This window comes from Lissotriton helveticus, chromosome 5_1 (genome assembly GCF_964261635.1).
Source record: "Lissotriton helveticus chromosome 5_1, aLisHel1.1, whole genome shotgun sequence".
Classification (NCBI taxonomy): domain Eukaryota; kingdom Metazoa; phylum Chordata; class Amphibia; order Caudata; family Salamandridae; genus Lissotriton; species Lissotriton helveticus.
In genome coordinates, this window is record NC_136065.1 from 785,256,300 (window position 1) to 785,278,588 (window position 22,289).

The 22,289-nt window shown below is 39.5% G+C and overlaps 1 non-coding gene across 1 annotated transcript; it reads left to right on the top strand.

Moving 5' to 3' along the window:
- The first annotated feature begins 19,956 nt into the window (after positions 1-19,956).
- LOC144756925 (small nucleolar RNA SNORD31) lies at positions 19,957-20,020 on the top strand. Its single transcript, XR_013595405.1, has one exon. It is a non-coding gene; the product is annotated as a small nucleolar RNA SNORD31 (small nucleolar RNA).
- The last annotated feature ends 2,269 nt before the right edge of the window (positions 20,021-22,289 follow it).

A 22,289-nucleotide genomic window follows, 5' to 3' on the forward strand; every position in this document is an offset into this window, starting at 1 on the left:
GCAGCACATAACATTAAAGGTATTACTTTGCATCGTCTACTGATGCTGCCAGTGGAGCATGATAACAAATTACAATACCACAAGTTATCTGGAGATGCTTGTTGTGAAGTTTCAAGAGTCTTGAAGAAAATTAAACTTCTTATCATTGACGAAGTAAGCATGGTTTCCAATCTCATGCTTGCCTTTGTGCATTTGAGAATGCAAGAAGTTCTCAAAACAGAGTATGATGTGTTATTTGGTGGCAAACACATCATTGTTTTTGGTGATCTTCTGCAGCTGACACCAGTAAAAGGACAACCTGTGTTCAAAATGCTCACGCATGAAGATACCAGGAAGTGCCTAGGGAGCATTGGCAACGTTAATATATGGTTAAACTTCAATTATGCTGAACTGCGTGAAAATATGCGTCAGGCGAAGGATGAAGATTACAAGACTATTCTACAAGATGTTAGAATCGGAAAAGTGACCGAGCATGGGAAAGAAGCTTTACATGCACGATTACTGTCAAATTTGTATCCAGAACAAGACATTGTGCCTGAGAATATTTTTCAGAAAATTACTGAGAAGAAATCTGGAATATGTTTGATGCCAACTCTTGCAGAATGTGCCATCTTCAACAACAAAATGTTGCATTTAGAAAACCAAGAGATTGTGAAACTGGAAGCTATTGACAGAGTAGAGCATATGGGATCAACAATTATTTTGTCTGAGAATTTGAAATCAAAATTGGATTCATTAGAGAAGACTATATCTAAAACTGCAGGTTTTGAAAAGACTCTGAATGTGTGCTTAAATTGCCGTATAATTTTAAGAAGGAATTTACATGTTGAAAGAGGTCTGGTAAATGGATCAATGGGTAATGTTGTTGATTTTGTGAAATACAGAAATAGGGATGGAATTGAATTTTTAAAAATTACATTTGATGGCATTGAGGAAGTACAGCTAATTGGTTGTTGCTCTGCTAGGTTTTTGCTTGTAAAAGACTTATATGTTCGCCGTAAGCAGTTTCCTGTTTGCTTGGCATATGCGGTGACAATCCATAAATCGCAAGGTCTAAGTGTAGACAGTGCATTGGTGAGTATTGGCAGTTCTGTGTTCAAGAAGGGTATGGCATATGGGCATTGTCACGAGTTAGAACTTTATCGGGATTGTACTTGATTGAGTGTGATGTCACAAACATTTGTGCAGATCTAGATTGTGTTAAGGAATACAATAGGTTAAGAAGAGAGTATGTGCCACATTTGCCTCAATATCCTTTGTTTGAGAAACGTTTGGTAGGCCGGAAACGAAGAAATGTGACCAATAGTAGGGAGGTTGTAGCAAAAAGACGAAAAGTCGATGGACCCGAAATTATAAGCAGAAAGAAAATGGATTCTGTTGAAGATGTTGTTGGTTTTCAATTTGAAAATAGTTCTGGTGTCAACTGCTATGCTAATGTAGTGGTTAATGTTTTGTTTTCTCTAGAAAATGTAAAAGAAGAGATTGTGGTCAATTCGGATCAAAGATTTTGCAGTTTGTTGAATTCTGTGTTAGAGAAATGTAGCACTGATAGAACAAAAATAGAAAGTGTGTCGGAAATTCGAAATCTGTTAGACAGATGTTCAGGTCAAACACAATTCTCTCAAAATATTCAGCAAGATTGTCAGGAGTTTTTAATGTATATGCTTGATGTATTGCATGATGAAGGTGTAGATGTAGATCACCTGTTTGGGCTTTCTTATCAATGGCAGCATGACTGCGAGAACTGTAGGGTATCAAGTACTACTAGTGTAGACTCAGAAAAATGTATATATTTAACTTTGCCAGACAGTAAATCAGTGTCCTTTAATAAGCTAGTAAAAGCAGCTGATCACAACATGGAGTGTAGCCAATGTAAATCTGAAATGTTGTCAACATTATTTATACGAACATATGGCCAGTATGTCATTTTAATGTTCCAACGATGTAGGCCTGATGGAACAAAATTGACAACTTTAATTAAAAATTTTGTGGCTTCGCAGTTGTCAATATCAGGAAGGACTTTTGTAACTGCAGCAATTATATATCATGACGGGGTTTCAATAACATCAGGACATTACACAGCTTATTTAAAGTCTAGAAATGGCTGGTCATTCTGCAATGATTCTGTTTTAACTTTCAAAAACAAATTGCCTTTTGACCTTAAAAATTCTTACCTGGTGTTTTTAAAACCAAAATTTTAGGGAAGGAATCTCGGGATTTGCTCTGAGGAATTTCAAGAGGTTCTAATGGCTCCTACACAATTTGGCCTTGAGGATAAGTGTAGTACAGAGTCAAAAGTTATTTTTGAGTTTTAAATAGTTCCTGGAAAAAAAGAAGGTTTTCTTACAGAAAGTGGTGGGCACGGATTAGTTAAAGGACAACAGAGTATTTCCCAAAGCAAACGGTGTTCTTACCATAACACTTGACGTCATGGAAAAATAACTGCACTTTGAATGAGTTCAGAAAAACTGTTTCTTTTTATAAGCTAATTCAAGCAGCCAATCAAACATGGAGTAGAGGTAATGTAAGTCTGCAATGCTGTCTAGATTATTTGTCCAAACGTTTGGTTATAATGTCATTTTAAAATTCCAACTATATAAACCTGATGAAAGTAAGTCTTCAACTTTAATTACAAATGTTGTGGCTACACAGTCGTTGATTTTAGGAAGAACATTTGTAACTGCAGCTATTATATGACATGATGGTCCTTTGACAAGATCCGCTTATTACACAGCTTATTGAAAATGTAAAAAAAGCTGCTGTTTTGGAAATTATTCCCATTTGACTACGATACAATGTTGCCTTTTTACTTAAAAATATTCTTACTTTCTGTTTTCAGAAAAGAGAATTTAGGGTAGGTAACTGGCCTATAATGATTCTAGGGGTTGATATAATTTTATCTACTCTTTTAAATTGCTTTGTGATTAAAAGTGATGTAGAGAATTAAACAATTGTAGTAGTCATAGAGGTAGTGTAAGTCTGCTTCATAGTAAGCAGTATCAGTGTCATAGGAAATGTAGAACATGAGTGAGCAAGAAGGGTAAGATATTACTAGTCCAGGATTGTGAAAGTGATCTGACGGGATTTGCTTAGAAGAATTCCAAGAGTTATAAATGGCTCTTACACGATTTGGCCTTGTGGAAACGTGTGGTAGAGAGCGAGAAGTCATTTATTGTATGTAACATATTTTTCAAAACGATGGAGCTTTTCTTTCAGAAAGTGGCGGGCTGAAAATAATAACAGCACAACAGAGTGTAAGCTGTTCATAGGACATCCTTCGACGTTATGGAAAGCAAGTTACTTTTGAGGAGTTCTGATTTCTGATTGGTTATGTTATGTGGGTTTTTTAAACACAATCATTTTGATTGTGGTTTTTTTTCCCCGCTGTTATATGATGAATACCTTCAAGTCACTGTTTTTAGTGAAATTTGATAAATTCTGAGAACAGCAAAAATAAACCATTTAACATGTATTATTAATTCTGTACTTTTTGTATTTATGATATACATTTAGAACTGTGTAGTAGGCATGGAGAAGCTGAGGCTTCTGTAAGTGTCAAAGTTGTTGCATACAGTGCTCACATTCTACGTAGTCTTTCATATGATAGACTACATCTGCACAATGAGATACCTAAGCAAAGGAAACACAGGTGATGTGATTGAGGAATGAGCAAAAAAAATTGCACGTTTTTCAATTAAATTACCTGTGTTTCTTAACATTACACATCACATTGTGTAGATGAGGTTTAGGCCTGTTCCAGGAGACAGAGGAGGTCTGACATTTCTTCAAGAGTGCAGTGGACATGACTCACTTCGTTGGTAGGCCTGCACATGTATTATCTCCTCTGTACTCTTCAACAAGCCTAAATTTCATCTGCAACCCTGAGTAGGACTTACCTGAAACAAATCTCTGGATAGGCCACACCTTATCAGCATCTAGAAACAATCATTTAAAATGTTAAGTGCAGATTTATGATGGCCGTGCGCCTCTTTTGCGCCGCTGTTCCGTCACTTTTGTGACGTAGCACCAGTGTAAAAGATGCACCATGTTGCAAGATAGGCCTCAGTTCATCTCCAGCAAGATACCGTCAGTTTAAAATGTATATAATTAAGACTGTGTAGGGGGCATGCAGAAGCTGAGGCTTCAGTAAGTGTCAAAGTTGTTGCATGCAGTGCTGCACTTCTGCGTACTCTTTCATATGCTGGACTACATCTGCACAATTAGATACCTAAGCAAAGGAAACACAAGTGATGTGATTGTGAAATGAGCAAAAGAAATTGCACGTTTTTCAATTACATCACCTGTGTTTCCTAACATTACAAATCACATTGTGCAGATCAAGTTTAGGTCTGTCCAGGGAAACAGAGGAGGTTTGGCCTTTGTTCAAGAGTGCAGTGGACATGACTCACTTCATTGGTAGGCCTGCAAATGTATTATCTCCTCTGTACTCTTCAACAACTCTAAATTTCATCTGCAACCCTGAGTAGGCCTCACCTCAAACAAACCTCTGGATAGGCCACACCTTATCGTCATCCTGAACCAATCATTTAAAATGTTAGGGACAGTTTTATGATGGCTGTGCGCCTCTTTTGCGCTGCCGTTGCATCACTTTTGTGAGACAGTAGCAGTGCAAAAGATGCACCATGTTGCAAGATAGGCCTCACTTCATCTGCATCAAGATACTGTTAGTTTAAAATGTATATTTTTAGGACTGTGTAAGTGGCCTGGAGAAGCAGAGGCTTCTGTAAGTGTCAAAGTTGTTGAAAAACTGTTTTTCCTTCAATCTTTTCCCTTGTCTTTTCTAATTTTTAAATACATGTTTTAATATTTTTCAAATGTTTGTTCTGTCTTTCACAGATTGAAAGTATAAAAATAACAAGTGACTAATTTAACGACAATTATAAGGTAAATGTTTTGTACTCTTTTCGTTATATTTCTATCACATTTAACTTCTATTAGTTCCACTGCTTCATTTCTTTAACCCTCACTTTCCTGCCTTTGCTACTTCCCTCATTCCTTTCTCTATTACTTAATTACTCTACTCCTTCCACTCTTTTTCTCAGTCCCTCTCTTCTCATAGTGCCTCACTCCTGTTCACTCACTCCGTCTCTATTACTCTCACTATCTCTGACTCATCACTCTTTCACTACTTGTTCATTATGCTTTCTCCCTGTAGTTCAAACACACTAAGGGGCATATTATCAACACAGGTGATAAAATTATCGCTGCTTTTATCGGCAGAAAACTGCCGCAAAAGTGGCTTTAGCGGCAGTTTTCTGCCACAAAAGCGGCTTTAGCGGCAGATTTCTGCCGATAAAAGCAGCGAAACTTTTATCGCCTATGTTGATAATATGCCCCTATGTTATTTACATTTCTTTGCTGTTTCAATCATTCCTTTTCTGTTACTTCTTCTTTTCTGCATTCTGTTTTTTCTCTCTGTTATTCCAATGTTTTAATCTTAATTTGATCATTCAGTCACATTCTCTAAGAAACTCTTGTTTGTTATTCTTCTACTCTCCTTTTTTTCTTTCACTTCCTTATCTATTTTGTTTTTCACAATTATACCCTCTTCCATCTTTCCTTCGGTAAATAGATCTATTAAACAGTATCTTTGGTTTAGTCTCTATAGCTGTCTTTCTTTTAACATTACTCTCTGTTTCCTTCCCTTATACTTACTCTTCTTTTTAAAAAAAAAAAAAAATTTTGGTTCGCTCCCGGTTCGAAAAATAGAGGTTGGCAGAGTGCTAAACATTCTACCAATTTTTTTATAAAGGGGAGGTAGTTCTGAAAAGAATTTTTTTTTATTATTTTTGTTTTTTTTATATTTTTTTATTATTTTTCTGAACATTTTTTTACTTTTTTTGTATTTTTTGAACGGTTTTATATTTATTTTGGGGTTTTTTGGGGGGGGAAACGAAAACGATTCATTGTAAAGGGCTCAACAGGAGCAACAAAAAAAAAAGAATTTATTGTCTGGGGCGTTTCGGACAATCATGATTGTCTATAGCTCTGTTGATTAGATTGATGCTACTTTCTCTGTAGCAAATGAACTGATTACAACGCACGCACACTTGTTTCACTTCCCCGAACCTCATCTGTATATTTGGGACCATCTCCCTCGCCTCTGGTCCCGTCACTTCCTGTACAACTGATCCTCTGGCCACAGAAGGGGGATTATCTTGCTGGTCACGTAACTGCGCAGCACTGTAGTTGATAGGGTGCCACCTCTCCATATGGCGATGCATTGTATAATTGCCGTAACTGTACTTCTTATCTGTCCCTCTGGACAAATCCTTCTTACATATCAGGCAAGTTACGTACCGGGCATTGACTTTTTTTTGGCCCCGGGGATATTTAAAAAATTGCCAAATAAAGTTTTCTTTCAAATGAGACCTCCTGGGCTCCTCACGCAAAAACTGCCTCTCTTCCTGCTCTTCCTCTTCTTCCTCTTCTTCCTCTTCTTCCTCTTCTTGCTGAATGATAACTTCAGCAGGTGGTCCTCTCTTCCTTGGAGGTGGTGGAGGTGGTGGGGAAGCACCAGCTGAAGCTACTAATGAAGCCGGTGCTCAGTGATCACAAAAGGTCTTCCTCTCACAAAGATGAAAGTCAGAGTGAGGAAAGAAGGAGGGGTTTTCATCATTTGGGAAAAACAATAGTTCTAAACCAATGAAAAGTGTTACTTTTAGGTCACATGACCTAGTCTTACATCATTAGGAAACCAAAAGTGAAATGAACCAATGAAAAGTGTTATTAACAAGTCACATGACCTGTTGTGTTTACGTTACGCGCTTTGCGCCGCGTCCCGGATCGCTTCTTGGAAGCTGCGCTTCGCGCCTCGTTCGCGTACCTGTTCACTTCCGGGTACGCTAACGCGGCGCGTCATATGACGTTTCACACGACAACGCGATACGTCACGCTGACGCGACGCGTCACGATGTCGTTTTCTAACGCGGCAGTTGCGGAAACGGAACATTTACCGGTTCGCGGACCGGGTCGCGGCACCAAATTGAGCTAACGGGAAGCTAACCGGTTCGCGGACCGGGAGCGAAACAAAAAAAATTTAAAAAAATAAAATAAATTGTAATAAAAACATATAAAATATATTTTTCGATTTAAAGAAGAATGCATTTTAAAGCTTTTGGTATTTGCTATTAAAAAACCATTGAAATTCACTGAAAAAACCATAGGTTATAGACCATATATAGTTAGGAATTAGCATTTACAAAACCTTATTTTACTCACACAAAACCATTGAAATTCCATATATAGTTAGTTGTACTAACTATATATCGCGCACCCGCAATCCACTGCTGATCATGTCACATATTACATCATTCATGACATGGTCAGTGACATCACTGATGACATCACTGATGACATCTCAAATGACATCACTGATGACATCACTGATGACATCTCAAATGACATCACTGATGACATCACTGATGACATCTCAAATGACATCATTGATGATATCACTGATGACATCACTGATGACATCATTGATGACATCTCAAATGACATCACCGATGACATCACTGATGACATCACTGATGACATCACTGATCACATCTCAAAAGACATCACTGATGAGATCACTGATGACATTATTCATGTGATAATACGATGAATCTCTTCAGACTCTAATAAAAACTTAGATACACTCAGTGTAAACAGACACTCACAGACTGTCACTCATCCATGGAGTTACTCATACACCTAGTCAGTCATGCAAAGAATCAATCACACCTCAATTTCCTCAACTATACAGTTATACACACCTTACTTATTGAAACATATACTAACACATATTTACTCTCTTATACAATCCCTGATACAAGTTCACAATGATCCATACAGCCACTCACACATTCACTGGATCTTATGCATAGTTATTTATATATGTCAACTCTCACATGTACTGTGTTGTACATATGTACTTACTTTGACATGTAGCACTGAGATATCCATTCACTCACCAATACACTCATGCACACAGTCAACCGCCCATACAGATGTTTCCACATGCACTTTTGAACCCATACACCTAGTGAATCAACTGCTCACACATCTATGCAGAGAGTCATACACCTCCCAGCCACCCATACACACTCTCAGTCTCCCATACAAATACTTGGGCAACCAATCAATAACCCATATAGTTAATCATATAGCTAATGATTAACACATGCAGCAGTTTACAGAACAACAGACATAATGATGCACAAATTAAGACAGTTTAGTCACTAACCCATGCACTCAGTGAGACACATTTAATCACTCACTCATACAGTCAGTCATGCACCTACTAAATCCTTCATCCAGACACTTATAAATCCATTCATTCTTCAATATGTAAGACATATTTTAACTTTACAGAAACATACAGTCACTGGATGTAGTCATCAGTGATGTCATCAGTGATGTCATTTGAGATGTCATCAGTGATGTCAGCAGTGATGTCATTTGAGATGTCATCAGTGATGTCATCAGTGATGTCACTGACCATGTCATGAATGATGTAATATCAGCAGTGGATTGCGGGTGCGCGATATATAGTTAGTACAACTAACTATATATGGAATTTCAATGGTTTTGTGTGCGTAAAATAAGGTTTTGTAAATGCTAATTCCTAACTATATATGGTCTATAACCTATGGTTTTTTCAGTGAATATATATATATATATAAAAAAATAATATATATATATATATATATATATATATATATATATATATATATACATATATATATATATATTACCTACTGGCGGTCGCCAGTAGGTATATATAGTTAGGATTTTTTCTCTATGGGATTTTTGAAAATTCTATGTCTAATAACTTTGGCGTTTGTGGACGGAATTGGCTGAAATTTTCAGGAAAATGGCACATTTTGTTTCTGAGCAGCCCTTGAAAATTTGGGGGGGGTTCGTCCAGTGGGGGCCGAGAAAAAAGGGGGGTCCCAAAACGTGTTTTTAACATTGAGTTTTCCATAGGGCGGTTGGCCTCACTTTCAGCCCGAACGGCTGAATGGATTTGCACGAAACTTGGCAAAATTGTAGGGACTGGTAGCCCGATGTGCCTTTTGTAGGTCTCAATATATGTGCTCCAGTGGATTTTGAGAAATTAACGTTTAAAAAAAGATATATATCTGTAACAGCGGACCGGTTAGCGCTCTGGTTCGCGGACTTTTCGCGCAACGGAGCTTTGTGAAGCGAAGCTGATTGGTTCTCCGGCGTCTGTCAACATTCCAAACAGTCCGTAGCGGCCGCCATCTTGTCTCTCGGTAGGATCGAGAGACAAGAGGAGGTCAAAACAAAGGGGGAAATAACTATAAGGGGGCATAGTAGATCCTCGCTGACCCCCTAGGTTTGATGTGGAGGTTTTAAAAGGGCCCCGCGGGGCAAAAAAAAATAATAAAAATAATAATTGAACGGCTGAATGGATTTGCACGAAACTTGGCAAAATATTAGGGACTGGTAGCCCGATGTGCCTTTGCTAGGTCTCAATATATGTGCTCCAGTGGATTTTGAGAAATTAACGTTCAAAAAAAGATATATATCTGTAACAGCGCTCCGCTTCGCGTAACGGAGGTTTGCGAAGCTGATTGGTCATTCTGTCACTGGGCTATAGTTGGGCTACATCTGGCTGATATTTGGGCTACATTTGTTTTTTTGTGTGTCTGGCGGCCATCTTTGGGCTACATTGGGCTACATTGGGCTTCATTGGGCTACATTCGGCTAATTAGCAAATAGCTCATCGCAAACTAGGAATGGTAAAGAATCGCTATTTATTCCTTAAAGTTCGCTATTTAGGAAATGCAAATAACTTTGATGATACATATGGCGGTTCATCTCTAACAAGATAAGAAGCATAGGGATAGATTTATGATGACTGGCGCATCACCAGGGATGTGTTAGTCATTCTGTGCCGCTGTTCCGTCACCTATGGTGTGCTGCATTTACAATGCGGCGCATCACGGGGCAAAAACAGCACAGATGCGTGATGTATCTGTGCCGTAAAGGTGGCGCATTGCTGGAGTTGTATCGCAAGTGTGATGAAGGTCCAGCAAGGGTCGGGGGTGCCCCTGTCGCAGGGTTTCTGTTCTCACACAGAACTGTGGACAGAGGATTGGAACCTCGGCGAATTAGGGTGTCCCAAAACTCACGTTAGTAATCAAAAACTATTTAGCAAGCTAGGTACAGTGTCACATTGGATATAACAAACTCTCAATGTTTAGACAATCCAGAATATGAACTTATAGTACCTCAGGATACGTGGAACTCATGAACAGTCGGTCGTTATATATTTCTTAGAAACCAGAACATGGAGTTAAGAAGAACACATGTGTATTTGAAATGTTTATTTACTAATGCCGTCTTCTCAGGCGTAGTACCTTAGATAATAAAAGTACACATATTATCAGTAGCAAAATTACCAGCATAGTTACTAGTACATAAAAAGTGAATGGTGATAGTATGTTAACATGCTGTAAATGAATAAGAGTTAGCAACACTTATAAGCAGCCGCGGGCCGTGGAGGGAGTTACGGTGAGGCAGGGAGGCGGGGAGGGGGAGAAGCAGGGTGGAGAATACAAGTACACATATTATCAGTAGCAAAATTACCAGCATAGTTACTAGTACATAAAAAGCGAATGGTGACAGTATGTTAACATGCTGTAAATGAATAAGAGTTAGCAACACTTATAAGCAGCCGCGGGCCGTGGAGGGAGTTACGGTGGGGCAGGGAGGCGGGGAGGGGGAGGGGCAAGGTAGAGAGGGCTCCACCCTGCTTCTCCCCCTCCCCGCCTCCCTGCCTCACCGTAACTCCCTCCACGGCCCGCGGCTGCTTATATCTCACCCTCCCTAATACACATATTATATTATTTGCTAAGAAGGTCTCTTTGTGTTGGTTTAGGGCGTGCCCATACTTTAGTGTCTTAGATTTGAAGGAATCACATCAGCATACACCAGCTCTCTCTTCATGTGAACCGCATCAACTGTTGTGTATGTGTGTTCGGCAAAGCAATATAAAACCCGCCTCATGCCCAGAATTGGCAGAAGTTGCACTTATGTTATGAGTATGAAGTCGTGGAGATCAGACCTCATAACAATTCTGTATCGTGTTGTTCTTGAAACTTTAGCACTCGCTGTACAGATATAGTTTAACAAGCAAAGCAGATAGTAGAGCAATAACATATTATTCTCATGTAAACCACGATGAACTACTAGGTTGAAAGCTAAAGCAACAACTAAATGTCGTGTGCAGAAGTTGCAAAAAAGGAAAAATGGCGTTTAAACCGGTAATGAGCCCATGCTAACTTAACACGGTGTAAAGATATCCAGGACCTAGATGACACCTCCTCATGATCCGGAAACGAACTGAATAAGATAATAGAAGTGCCATCTCATGAGAGCAGATTGCAAGTTTATATGTGGACGGTCCGCAAGGTAAAGCATTAAAAACTAGGAAAATTCAATGCTAAAGAAAAATAAAACAGCCAAGTACTTTATCGAGTCTTAAGCCAATAGGCAAGGTAAATAATAAAAACTTGACAATTAAGTCAATGAATTGTCAATGAAATGCTAGTACTCAGCATATGAAACATGAAAAAGGTCTATGACATAACTGTGTATGCAAAATAAGCTGCAACAGCCTCCAACAGGAAGTCACCGTCTTCATCCGAAAACAGTTCAGCCATCCAATTTAAAAGCGGAAAAGAACATACGTGCTCTCCCAGCACCGGATCCTCTATCACCATCAGAGGACAGCTCGGTGGGTTTTCAAGAAAGCTGTGTTCCAAGAAAGACTGTGCTGCCGCCAGTAAATTCCAGGGACCAAGTAGTCCATGCATCAATGCCACAGCCATAATCCTTTCGCCAGGACAAATCAACTCGTGAGTAATGATAGGAGTCATCAGCTGATTAAAGTCGACGTCAGGAGAAACCGGTCCGCAGAGACACAAATCAATGGCCCAATCGAAATCACAGGTCAGGCAGTGAAATACAGGCTGGACACAGGTGAAGTAGGAGAACCGAAAAGATAATCCATATGCCGTGCTTAATATCGCCAACGGCATTGTGCCATAATATTCTAGCATGCGATTGCGGAACAGTGTCAGCAGCTGCAGGGTCGGAGGTTGCATAGGAGGGACATCCATATTTAAAAATGTAAAAAAGTACAAGAGCGTCCGCTGGTAATGCAAGTAAAAATGCAATCCACGAACCAGAGTGGAGAAAATGGAATGAAAGGGAGCAGGGATGACTCCAAAGATTTTCTCAAATGAAGTCACGAGACCACTGGTAACAACTTTAAAAAAGTGTGCCAGGGATTTTGTGGAGGATGCGTTAAAGATAGTCGGAAACATGTTGCTGAAATTGAAAGGCAAACCTGTGTACGGGTGTTCGCTATGTGAAGTACGAAAGTTTCACGGGCCGAACTCAAGGCCACCTCTCTCTGAGACAAAAGAGCTCTTATTCTTGTCATGCCGTTGAAACGTGTCCCAAGGTTGGTATTTGTGGCCAGATTGAAAACTCCCTATGTTCATGTGTGGGAGGAAATAGAACATTTCTGCAGCAAATAACCCGTTCACTTACTGTTACGATAAAAGGAATACTTTTAATTAACTCAGAACAATCTTCATTATTGAGCATCAAATAACTACCATTTTCCAACAACTTGAACGTGGGGATGATAGCAGGAACTGGCGTGCCTTGCATCACGCAAGCCATATTTGGTCGCTGTTTGTTGCATGAATCGTGTAACTGTATGTGCCTACACATTAGTGAATGATCTGGCGTCTCAGTGCATTCCTCTCCATTCAGATAAACTTCTTGATCATCTTTGAAACATCTGTATGTGTATGGAAGCGACCAGACCTCATGAACAAAAGCACTACCTAAAGGTTCATAAAGACCTATTGGTATATATTTCATACAATTTGAAAACTTATATAAAGCAAAAGGCAGCGTTATTAAACCGTCGATAAGGCATGGTGCCAAAAAACCCGCAATCCTCTGCTGATGATGTCACTGAGCATGTCATGAATGATGTAATATGTGACATCATCAGTAGTGGATTATGGGTAATAGTATCTCTAGTTTACTCCCCTATAGCTGTCTTTCTTTTAACATAAGTGTGTGTTTCCTTCCCTTATACTTACTGTTTTTGGTTCGCTTCCAGTTCGCGTACCAGCGAGCGAACTAGGAAGCGAACTAAGAGAAATAGAGGTTGGCACAGTTCCAAATATTGTACCAATTTTTTAATAACGGGGAGGTAGTTCTGAAAAGAACTTTTTTTTTTATTTTTCTGAACATTTTTTTACTGTAAGGTTCCCGATTCGCGAAGCGGGAACGAAGAAAAAAAAATATTTAAAAAAATAATTATTCATAAACATATAAAATATATTTTTGGATTTAAAGAAGAATAAATTTTACAGCTACAGATATTAGCTGTTAAAAAACCAATGAAATTCACTGAAAAAACCATAGGTTATAGACCATATATAGTTAGGAATTAGCATTTACAAAACCTTGAAAATTCACTGAAAAAACCATAGGTTATAGACCATATATAGTTAGGAATTAGCATTTACTAAACCTTATTTTACTCACACAAAACCATTGAAATTCCATATATAGTTAGTTGCACTAACTATATATCGCGCACCCGCAATCCACTGCTGATCATGTCACATATTACATCATTCATGACATGGTCAGTGACATCACTGATGACATCACTGATGACATCTCAAATGACATCACTGATGACATCTCACTTGATATCAATGATCACATCACTGATGATATCATTCATGTGATAATACAATGCATCTCCTCACACTCTAATATAACCTCCGTTACACCCAGTGTTAAATAGAGAGTATCATTTTTGAAACCATTGACACACCAATACTAGTTACTACATACGCACTCACTGATTCCTATGTCTACACACACATTCACTCATACAATCATTCATACATACAATCACTCATCTTTACAACACTATCATATGCACTCATACACCTATACAGACACTCACACTCTGCCACTCATCCATGGAGTTACTCACACACCTAGTCAGTCCTGAAAAGAATCAATCACACTTCCATTTTCTCATCTATACAGTTAAACACAGAACACCTTACATTTTTGAAACATATACTAACACATAGTTACTCTCTTATAGAATCACTGATACAAGTACACATTGATCTGCACAGAGTCACACACCTCCCAGCCAGCCATACACACACTCAGTCTCCCATACAAATACTTGTGCAACCAATCAATAACCCATATAGCTACTTATATAGCTACTGATCAACACGTGCAGCAGCTTGCACAACAACAGACATACTGATGCACACTTTTAGACAGTTTAGTCACTAACCCGTGCATTCAGTAAGACGCATTTAATCACTCACTCATACAGTCAATCACGCACCTACTAAAACCTTCATTCAGACACTTATACATCCACTCATTCTTCAATATGTAAAACATATTTAAACTTTACAGAAACACATAATCACTGGATGTTGTCATCAGTGATGTCATCAGTGATGTCACTGACCATGTCATGAATGATGTAATATGTGACATGATCAGCAGTGGATTGCGGGTGCGCGATATATAGTTAGTGCAACTAACTATATATGGAATTTCAATGGTTTTGTGTGAGTAAAATAAGGTTTAGTAAATGCTAATTCCTAACTATATATGGTCTATAACCTATGGTTTTTTCAGTGAATATATATATATATATATATATATATATATAGCAGATATGCCTGTTTCACCAATCTAAGGTGAAAGAACATCAGATAAGGACCTCTTGTCGTGACTTATTTTTCGAAATCAAAACAGATGAAAGGAGGCAGCAACCAAATTATCCAGTGAGATATATTTATTTCACAAAGATGAAATAAAAAGACATGGTGTCGTCCATGACGCGTTTCACTCCCAAAAGGAGCTTGTTCACATGACGCGCCCCGTAGATTAACCACATTTTATAATCAGTGCACAGGTGATATCAGTTCAAACACACAAAAAAAGTGCAGTAAAGAAAATAGAAAAAAGACTACGAATAGCGCCATATTGCATATACATCGAGAAAGAAAACCTTATTGATTTCAACATGATTACAGAAGGTTTCAAGTTAATACAGAACACATAAACCTCCAAATTAATGAAAAAACAAAATTGCTTGTTTCATAGAAAAACAATGTTCATAATTCATCATGACCAATGCAAAGATGTCAGAAAAATGACCGACTAGTGTCGTATTATGTCAATACATCCTAAATATTCATCATTAAATAATGATTCGAATTCACAATTATTTCAGTAAATTTCAAAATATGGAAAAATAAAGATAATCGACAAGTGTCATAATCTTAAATGCATGATAATGGTCGACCAGTAATAGAGCAAAAAGTCAATAATAATATCGGATCAAATCAATGATAATGTTCATCAAGTCCGTCATTAATATAGCAGATTTTTAGATATGATCCATTGGGGGTGTGTTTCCTTCTGAAATCAACAGGTTCAGTTGACAGTAGATAGTCATATGGTGAAATATGGCCTAAAAATACAAACAACAAGTATAATTTTTTAAAAAAAACGTATATAACAAAACTAAAACATGTTAAATCAGATACAAAATAATAATGTTAAAAAATCTTAATAGAAAGCTATAGCAGAGAAACGTAAAGAAAAAAGAAACCTAATGTGGCTAATATTATCTATGCTAGTCATACTCTACATAGCAACATCTTGAAAAAACACTTTATATTTTTCAGAAATCGACAAATGCGTTCTGGGAATGATTAAAAAATGCACTCAAAGTATCTCATAAGGAACCATGAAATAAAGAAATACTGTTACGAATACAATAAAGGTGCCATAAACTACAGGAAGACATGCAAATCTTCCGTAAGATTCAGACCATTGGGGGCTCTGGTGTCAAGTAAAAGAATAAGATGTGCTTCTTTTTGTCTCAGTAGACGTTCACGATTACCGCCCCGACTGGGGACAGGTACTGAGCATAAAACCGTATACTCAAGATCTTTTAACTGGTTATTGTGGACAGCTTTAAAATGTCTCGCGACAGAATAATCGCTGTTGCTGTTCACAATGGCTCGTATATGTTGTAATATACGTTGATGCACAGGGAGTTTTGTGCTCCCTATATATTCTAAGTTGCAGGAGCATCTTAATTTATAGACTGCAAAGTCTGACCTGCAAGTCAAATGTTCAGTTATAGGGATTTTTTTGTTACTGAAAGCTGATGTATAATATGTTGAATTGCAGGCAAAAGTACATGCTCTGCACGAAGTGCATTTAAAAAAAACAGTTTTGAAGAACCACGGTTTCTTTGGTAAGACTTCCGGCATTGGTCTATCTAAGGCATCTCGCATTGAAGGAGCATGTCTAAATGTAATTGATGGTAATGTAGGTAACATAGGGTTCAAAATGTTGTCAGTAAGCACAATTGGCCATTCAGAACAGATAATACGGCGAATGGCCCTTTCTTGTGTGCTGAAAGTAGTTATTAGACTTATAGTGCATTCAGTTTGTACATTCTGGACCAATTTTGGTTCTAGTAATGTCTTGCGATCTAAAGATTTTGCCTTGACAAGAGCCTGTTCCAGTGTTTTTCTAGAGTATCCCCTTCTGAGAAATCTTTCTACAGATTGCTCTAAACAAACGCCAGCTGCTATGGTGTCACTGCAAATGCGTCGAATTCGAATGAACTCGCCGTATGGGATACTGTTGATGGTGTGATTTGGGTGTGCACTGTGAGCATGTAATATGGAGTTTCCTGCAGTTGTTTTACGGAAAAGTTTGGTCTTTAATTCAGCATTCTCCACGTACATTTGCTTTACGGAAAAGTTTGGTCTTTAATTCAGCATTCTCCACGTACATTTGCACATCCAAAAATTCTGCCACTTCACTATTGATAGATGCCGTGAACTTTAGATTCAACTCATTGTTGTTGATTTCACTCACAAAGGTGCTAGCCTCTGACACAGTTCCATTCCAAAAAATACACACATCATCGATTTAACGCCAATAGTGAGAAATGTGAGGCAACCATTTAGCATGTGTGACACTGAGAACGCGCTCCTCCCACCAGCCAACGTGTAAACACGAATAGCTGGGGGAGAAGCACGATCCCATTGCCACCCCACGCAACTGTTGGTGAATGTTACCTTGAAACTTAAAATAGTTTGAAGTTAGACATATACGTATCATTTCAAGCAGCATTGAATTATGACCACGAAACACAATATCACGCTTGTTAAGGTAATACTCTGAAGCCTTTAAACCATGAGAATGGTTTATTGAGGTGTACAAAGACTCAATGTCCATTACCAAGAATATAAGATTAGAATGCCAACATACATTTGTAACCTTATTCAGAAAATCAGTGGTATCCTTGAGATACGAGGGCAATGAAATCATAAAGGGTTGTAAAAAGAAATCAACATATTTTGAAATTTTCTCATTGATACTACCAATTGCTGAGATGATCGGACGACCAGGGACTGGGGATACTGACTTATGAATTTTTGGGAGGAAATACAAGAATAACGTGATTGGATTTTCAACATTTAAAAAATTGAACTCATTCTTAGAAAGTAGGCCTGATTTGTACCAATTTGATAGTTTTTTACGGGTGGCCACTTCTGTGTTAATCATGGCATGTTGACTAGATGTTGTGTAACAAGAAGCATCTGAAAGATGACGGGTGGCCTCAACAAGGTAATCAGTTCGTGCCCAAAGAAGAACATTGCCTCCTTCATCAGAGTTTTTTACTATTACCTCCCGATTGTTTTGCAGTTTTCTCACCAACCGGTGGTATTGTGTGTTAAAGTAATCAGTTTGTCTGGTTTTATTCAAAACTCTACGATTTAAGATCTTAAGTTCAGTAATTACCCTGTCACTGTACACGTCCAAAGCATCCCTAGGCATAACAGGAAGAAAGGTAGATTTGGGTTTGAACAGACTGGGGGCAGGTGAATTGACTCTTAGAACTTGGCTCACAGAGGGACCTCGCTGTGAGTCATCTTCATATGCCAAGTCATAAAGATTCTGTAAGCCCCCAGAATCTCCAACTTGTATTGGTGGCAAATTATCCTCACTTATAGGAACGCTTTGTTCATTTTTACGTTCGGGATTTAGCTTAAAATATATATATGTATATCACTTGAAAAAGAAAAACTGCATTTCCATCTCTCTCTATTGTGGTATTCGTCATTTTAGGTCGAGCCTGTAGTCAGCGCACAATCTGTTTTGTTCATAAAAAAAGTCAGAAGGGGCTTTTAGCCCACCTACACTCACCATTGGTCAATAGCATAATCACTCTCCTTTGCTGCCTTCTAATTTGGAAGAAGTCGCAATACGTCACTTCCTATTGCTTGTGTGGGGCACTGCTCAACTACAGATTAATAAACTTAATTAGTGTCCCACCACTGCAAGCGCTGCGATTGAGGCACTATTTCGACTTTGCTTGTGTTCAGCAGCCCGTCTTTCAATGTTTCAGGAACACACTTTTTATAACAGATGAGGTCGCTTCTTGGGCCACACACAGCGTAAAATGTAAAATATATAAGCAATAATCATTATGTTGTCAGTGTTCTACTCTTCTACTACATAGGAGTTTCGCTTTTGATGTGGCAGTTTTGTCACTCGTTGAAGCGAGATCAAGCAGGGATTCTGGTTGCTTTCAGGCTGTGCGCTCCTGCTGCAAGGCGCAATGCAGAACTCGGCTGACTCTCCAGGTAAGTTCATGTACCTTCATATAATGGCCCATTACTACCACAAGAATTATTGTCACAAGCCATACATTACATAAGGACCTAATCAGGGTATTCAAAATCTATATTTATTAGAAATTTATCAAGATTTTAAACGTGACTTTTCGTTACAAAGCCAGAATCGAATTTATAAATTGGATACAATATTAACATATTTGAAGTTAAATAGCTCTGTACTTCCAAGTCAAAGGCCATTAGGATTGCTTTTTAAATTTTGCTTTGCAAAGTTTAGATATTTAGATTATTTTTCCCAATGCTGGCATCTTAATTTATATATCTCGAATCTAATTGCGGCAACAATCCTTAGGTTTTAATTTTAGCAATGATCGTACCAAAGTCTGAATGTTGGGACTCTTTTTTTGGAAGGCGATAATCATTAGGCTCAACACACTCAATAAATTATAATCCCATTAGTATTGCAATAAAATCGCACCATTCTTGGCTGGCTATAATCAGCGCATTCACCTTTGTCCTATAGGGACCAGTGGTTTGCTCCTGCAGAACTGCAGGCCTCCGGTTAAAGCAAAAACAACAATTGATGGACGGAATGTTGCACAATGGCAAAACATTCACCCCCAGTCACAGATCTGGGTTTAATCCATCGTTATTTTGCTCACCACACCACCCCAGTTTAGAAATGGCCATATGCAAATCAGTCTTGACCCTGTGCCTCATGGGAACAGTCCAGCCCGAACTGCCAAGCCATGTCTTCCCTGGACCGGAATCAAGCATCCTAGGACCGGTTCTGGCTATCAGTCTTCATCAGCCAGGATAGCTTGATTCCAGTGGCATGGAGAGCACGGGACTCACGTCTGAGCATACCCATCCCACTCTGGGTGACAATTGCAAAAACAACAGTTGATGAACAGAATGCAGAACAATGTCATACATTTAACCCAGTACAGAGATATGGGCCTAAATCCATCGTTTTTTTGCTCACCATGCCATTCCAGTTTGAACTGAGACTTTCTGCTGCGGGATTCAATCCAGGAATGCAATATATTGTCTCATAAGGGGCAAAGGTTAGGCACTGGCCATGATGTAGGGATACTAGTGAGATCATAGTGTTGGGTGGCTTTTGAGTTCTGGACACTGAGCATCTCTGTATTGTCCTGCTGTCCGTGAGCTTTGCGATGAACCCATTACCGCCCCAGTCTGATTTATGTGACAGATAATTATTTTCTGAAACCAAATTAGTGTACATTTATCTGCTGCAACCATGAGATGTGGGTTGTAGTTCGTTCTCCTGTTTATTGCTGTTTGTGTTTTGAAAATCCTGTACTCTTACGTTATAGCAGAGCAGGTAAGTGCTTCTCTTTAGAAGAATGACTACAGTTGCAAAGGGTAAGCGGCTGCTATTTGTATTGATTGTTCCTGAGGTCTAGATGTGGACGCTGACAACGACCTCAAAGCAATGCGACTTTTCATTGGTGGGCGGATGGGGACAGTGACCCTTGTTAAGTTTAAAGCCTTGCTATTGACAAATTAGTGTGTCTTCTAAACTGCCATTCTTTACCAGGATCACTTGACTGCTCAGTTCTTAGTATGTCTAAGCCATCACTTACTATCACTCGCTGCTACTGGTTGTCACCGGGGGACTCCAGCCCCCAGCAATCAACATGCCAGGAGGTGCCAACGTGCACACTTCACGCCCAGAGGCGCATATAGCAGCGCGGGCATGCCCCTCGCCATGCTGTGCCTTTCAGAGCCCAGAGGAGGCTGGGCTGGGCGACCCCTCCAAGGTTGGTTTTGCAGATCCTTGGACTTCAAGCTTTAATCGAACACGGGAGTTAACACAGTGGTTAAGGTCAGTGAATTAATACTCTGTTGTGCCCTATTGATGTCAAAGTACTCATAAGCTGCTCGCGTATTTTCGGGGTCAGCCACAACCTGCTCCCTTCTGACTTTTCTGTGAATCCCCTCTTGTTTTGGATAGTCACTTGACACAGGGCTGAGGTGAGTGGGCTGATCGTGGCCCAAAGCTCTCAGGGAGACCGGGTTTGTTCCAACGTGCCACTTGCAAATATGGGAAAGCATACCTGCATGGGGAAAAAACAAATACAAACCCCAAAAACTGCAACGACTTTCCAGCAAACTTCAATTGACAGGATGCTCCAGAGGGCATTGGGAGCATTGGCCATGGAAATTGAATTCACTGAAAGGCATTTATCTTTGACACCGAATCTAACCTTACCCCTTACTAACCAGGACGCCTAAAGCTCACTATCAGCTTTGGTTCCGGATTCTCCAACACCCCACCCAAGGACAATGGATCGTGAGCCACCCAGTGCCAAGAAGCACCTGGAAGGGGCTTGTCATGGTCTTGGTAGAAAAGTGAAACTTAAACCAGATGCAAATGTGGGGTCCAAACGCAAGAAGCATTCTGTAGAACTTTGGCGATTGCTGACTCTGGGGTGGTTGGGATGGGGGCTTCATCGCAAGTAGGCATGGAGCAGCCTGCTTGGGTGCATTATCTTGTGGTGGAACTAGAGGCCCAAGTTAGGGTCATTGTAAAGGACAAACTTAATAATTTGCTCGAGCGGGTAGACAAGCTTGCATCCTCGGTTGAAGCTTGGGTTGGTAAGACAGAGGCAATCTTAAGGGGGAGTGAGTCTGCAAACTATCTGAAACCACATGCAGCCCCTTCCATCACTAAGTTGAAATCCATAGTGACAAACAACATGACTCCTACCTCAATACAAAACCACACTAACCAGGAGGGCACAAACAAACGTTTGAGTGCCCCAGCTAGGTTAAGAATAGACGATAGTACTCACTGCCAGTGCCAAACTTAAGGGGAATAGGCAGGGAGCAATTTCGGCCCCATCCAGTAAGGTCACAAGCATGTGACTATCCACGACAGGGTATGAGTCACAGGGGTATTGTGAAGTCTGCCCCACAGAAAGATAGCAATGAAGGATGTATGACGTTACAACGCATGCTTTTACCACGCATGCCGTTACAACGCGGTTTTTACAACGCATACCATTACAACGCATAGCGTTTTGGGGTGCTGGATAGTGAATAGTTTAATTTACTATTCCAACTCCAGTCCCCGTGGACAGTAGGGAAGGTGTTGGATAGTAAATTAAATCTTTTCCCTATCCTAGAGCGCCCCCCAGTGCAATGCGTGGTAATGGTTTTCGTGGTAAAACCTGCGTTGTAATAGCACTGCGTGGTAAAAGTTGCTTTGTAAAGGATGTTTCCCAGCAATGAAGTAAGGTCAGTCTTGCCATCCATCGATCTCCCCCCGGCCTCAACACCCTATGTAATCATTCTAACTAGCGTTCCAGCGCTGAATTATGGTTTTAGGGAATCTTATTCTGCATTAAAAAACAAATGTATATTCTGGCTGGCCAAGCATTGTCAATGTTCTTACAAGGAGGCAGATGAAATCCTCATTACATGCAGGGTGGGATGGGTGGGCTGGAGGCCAAAAGAATCCCAGGGGGCTGCATT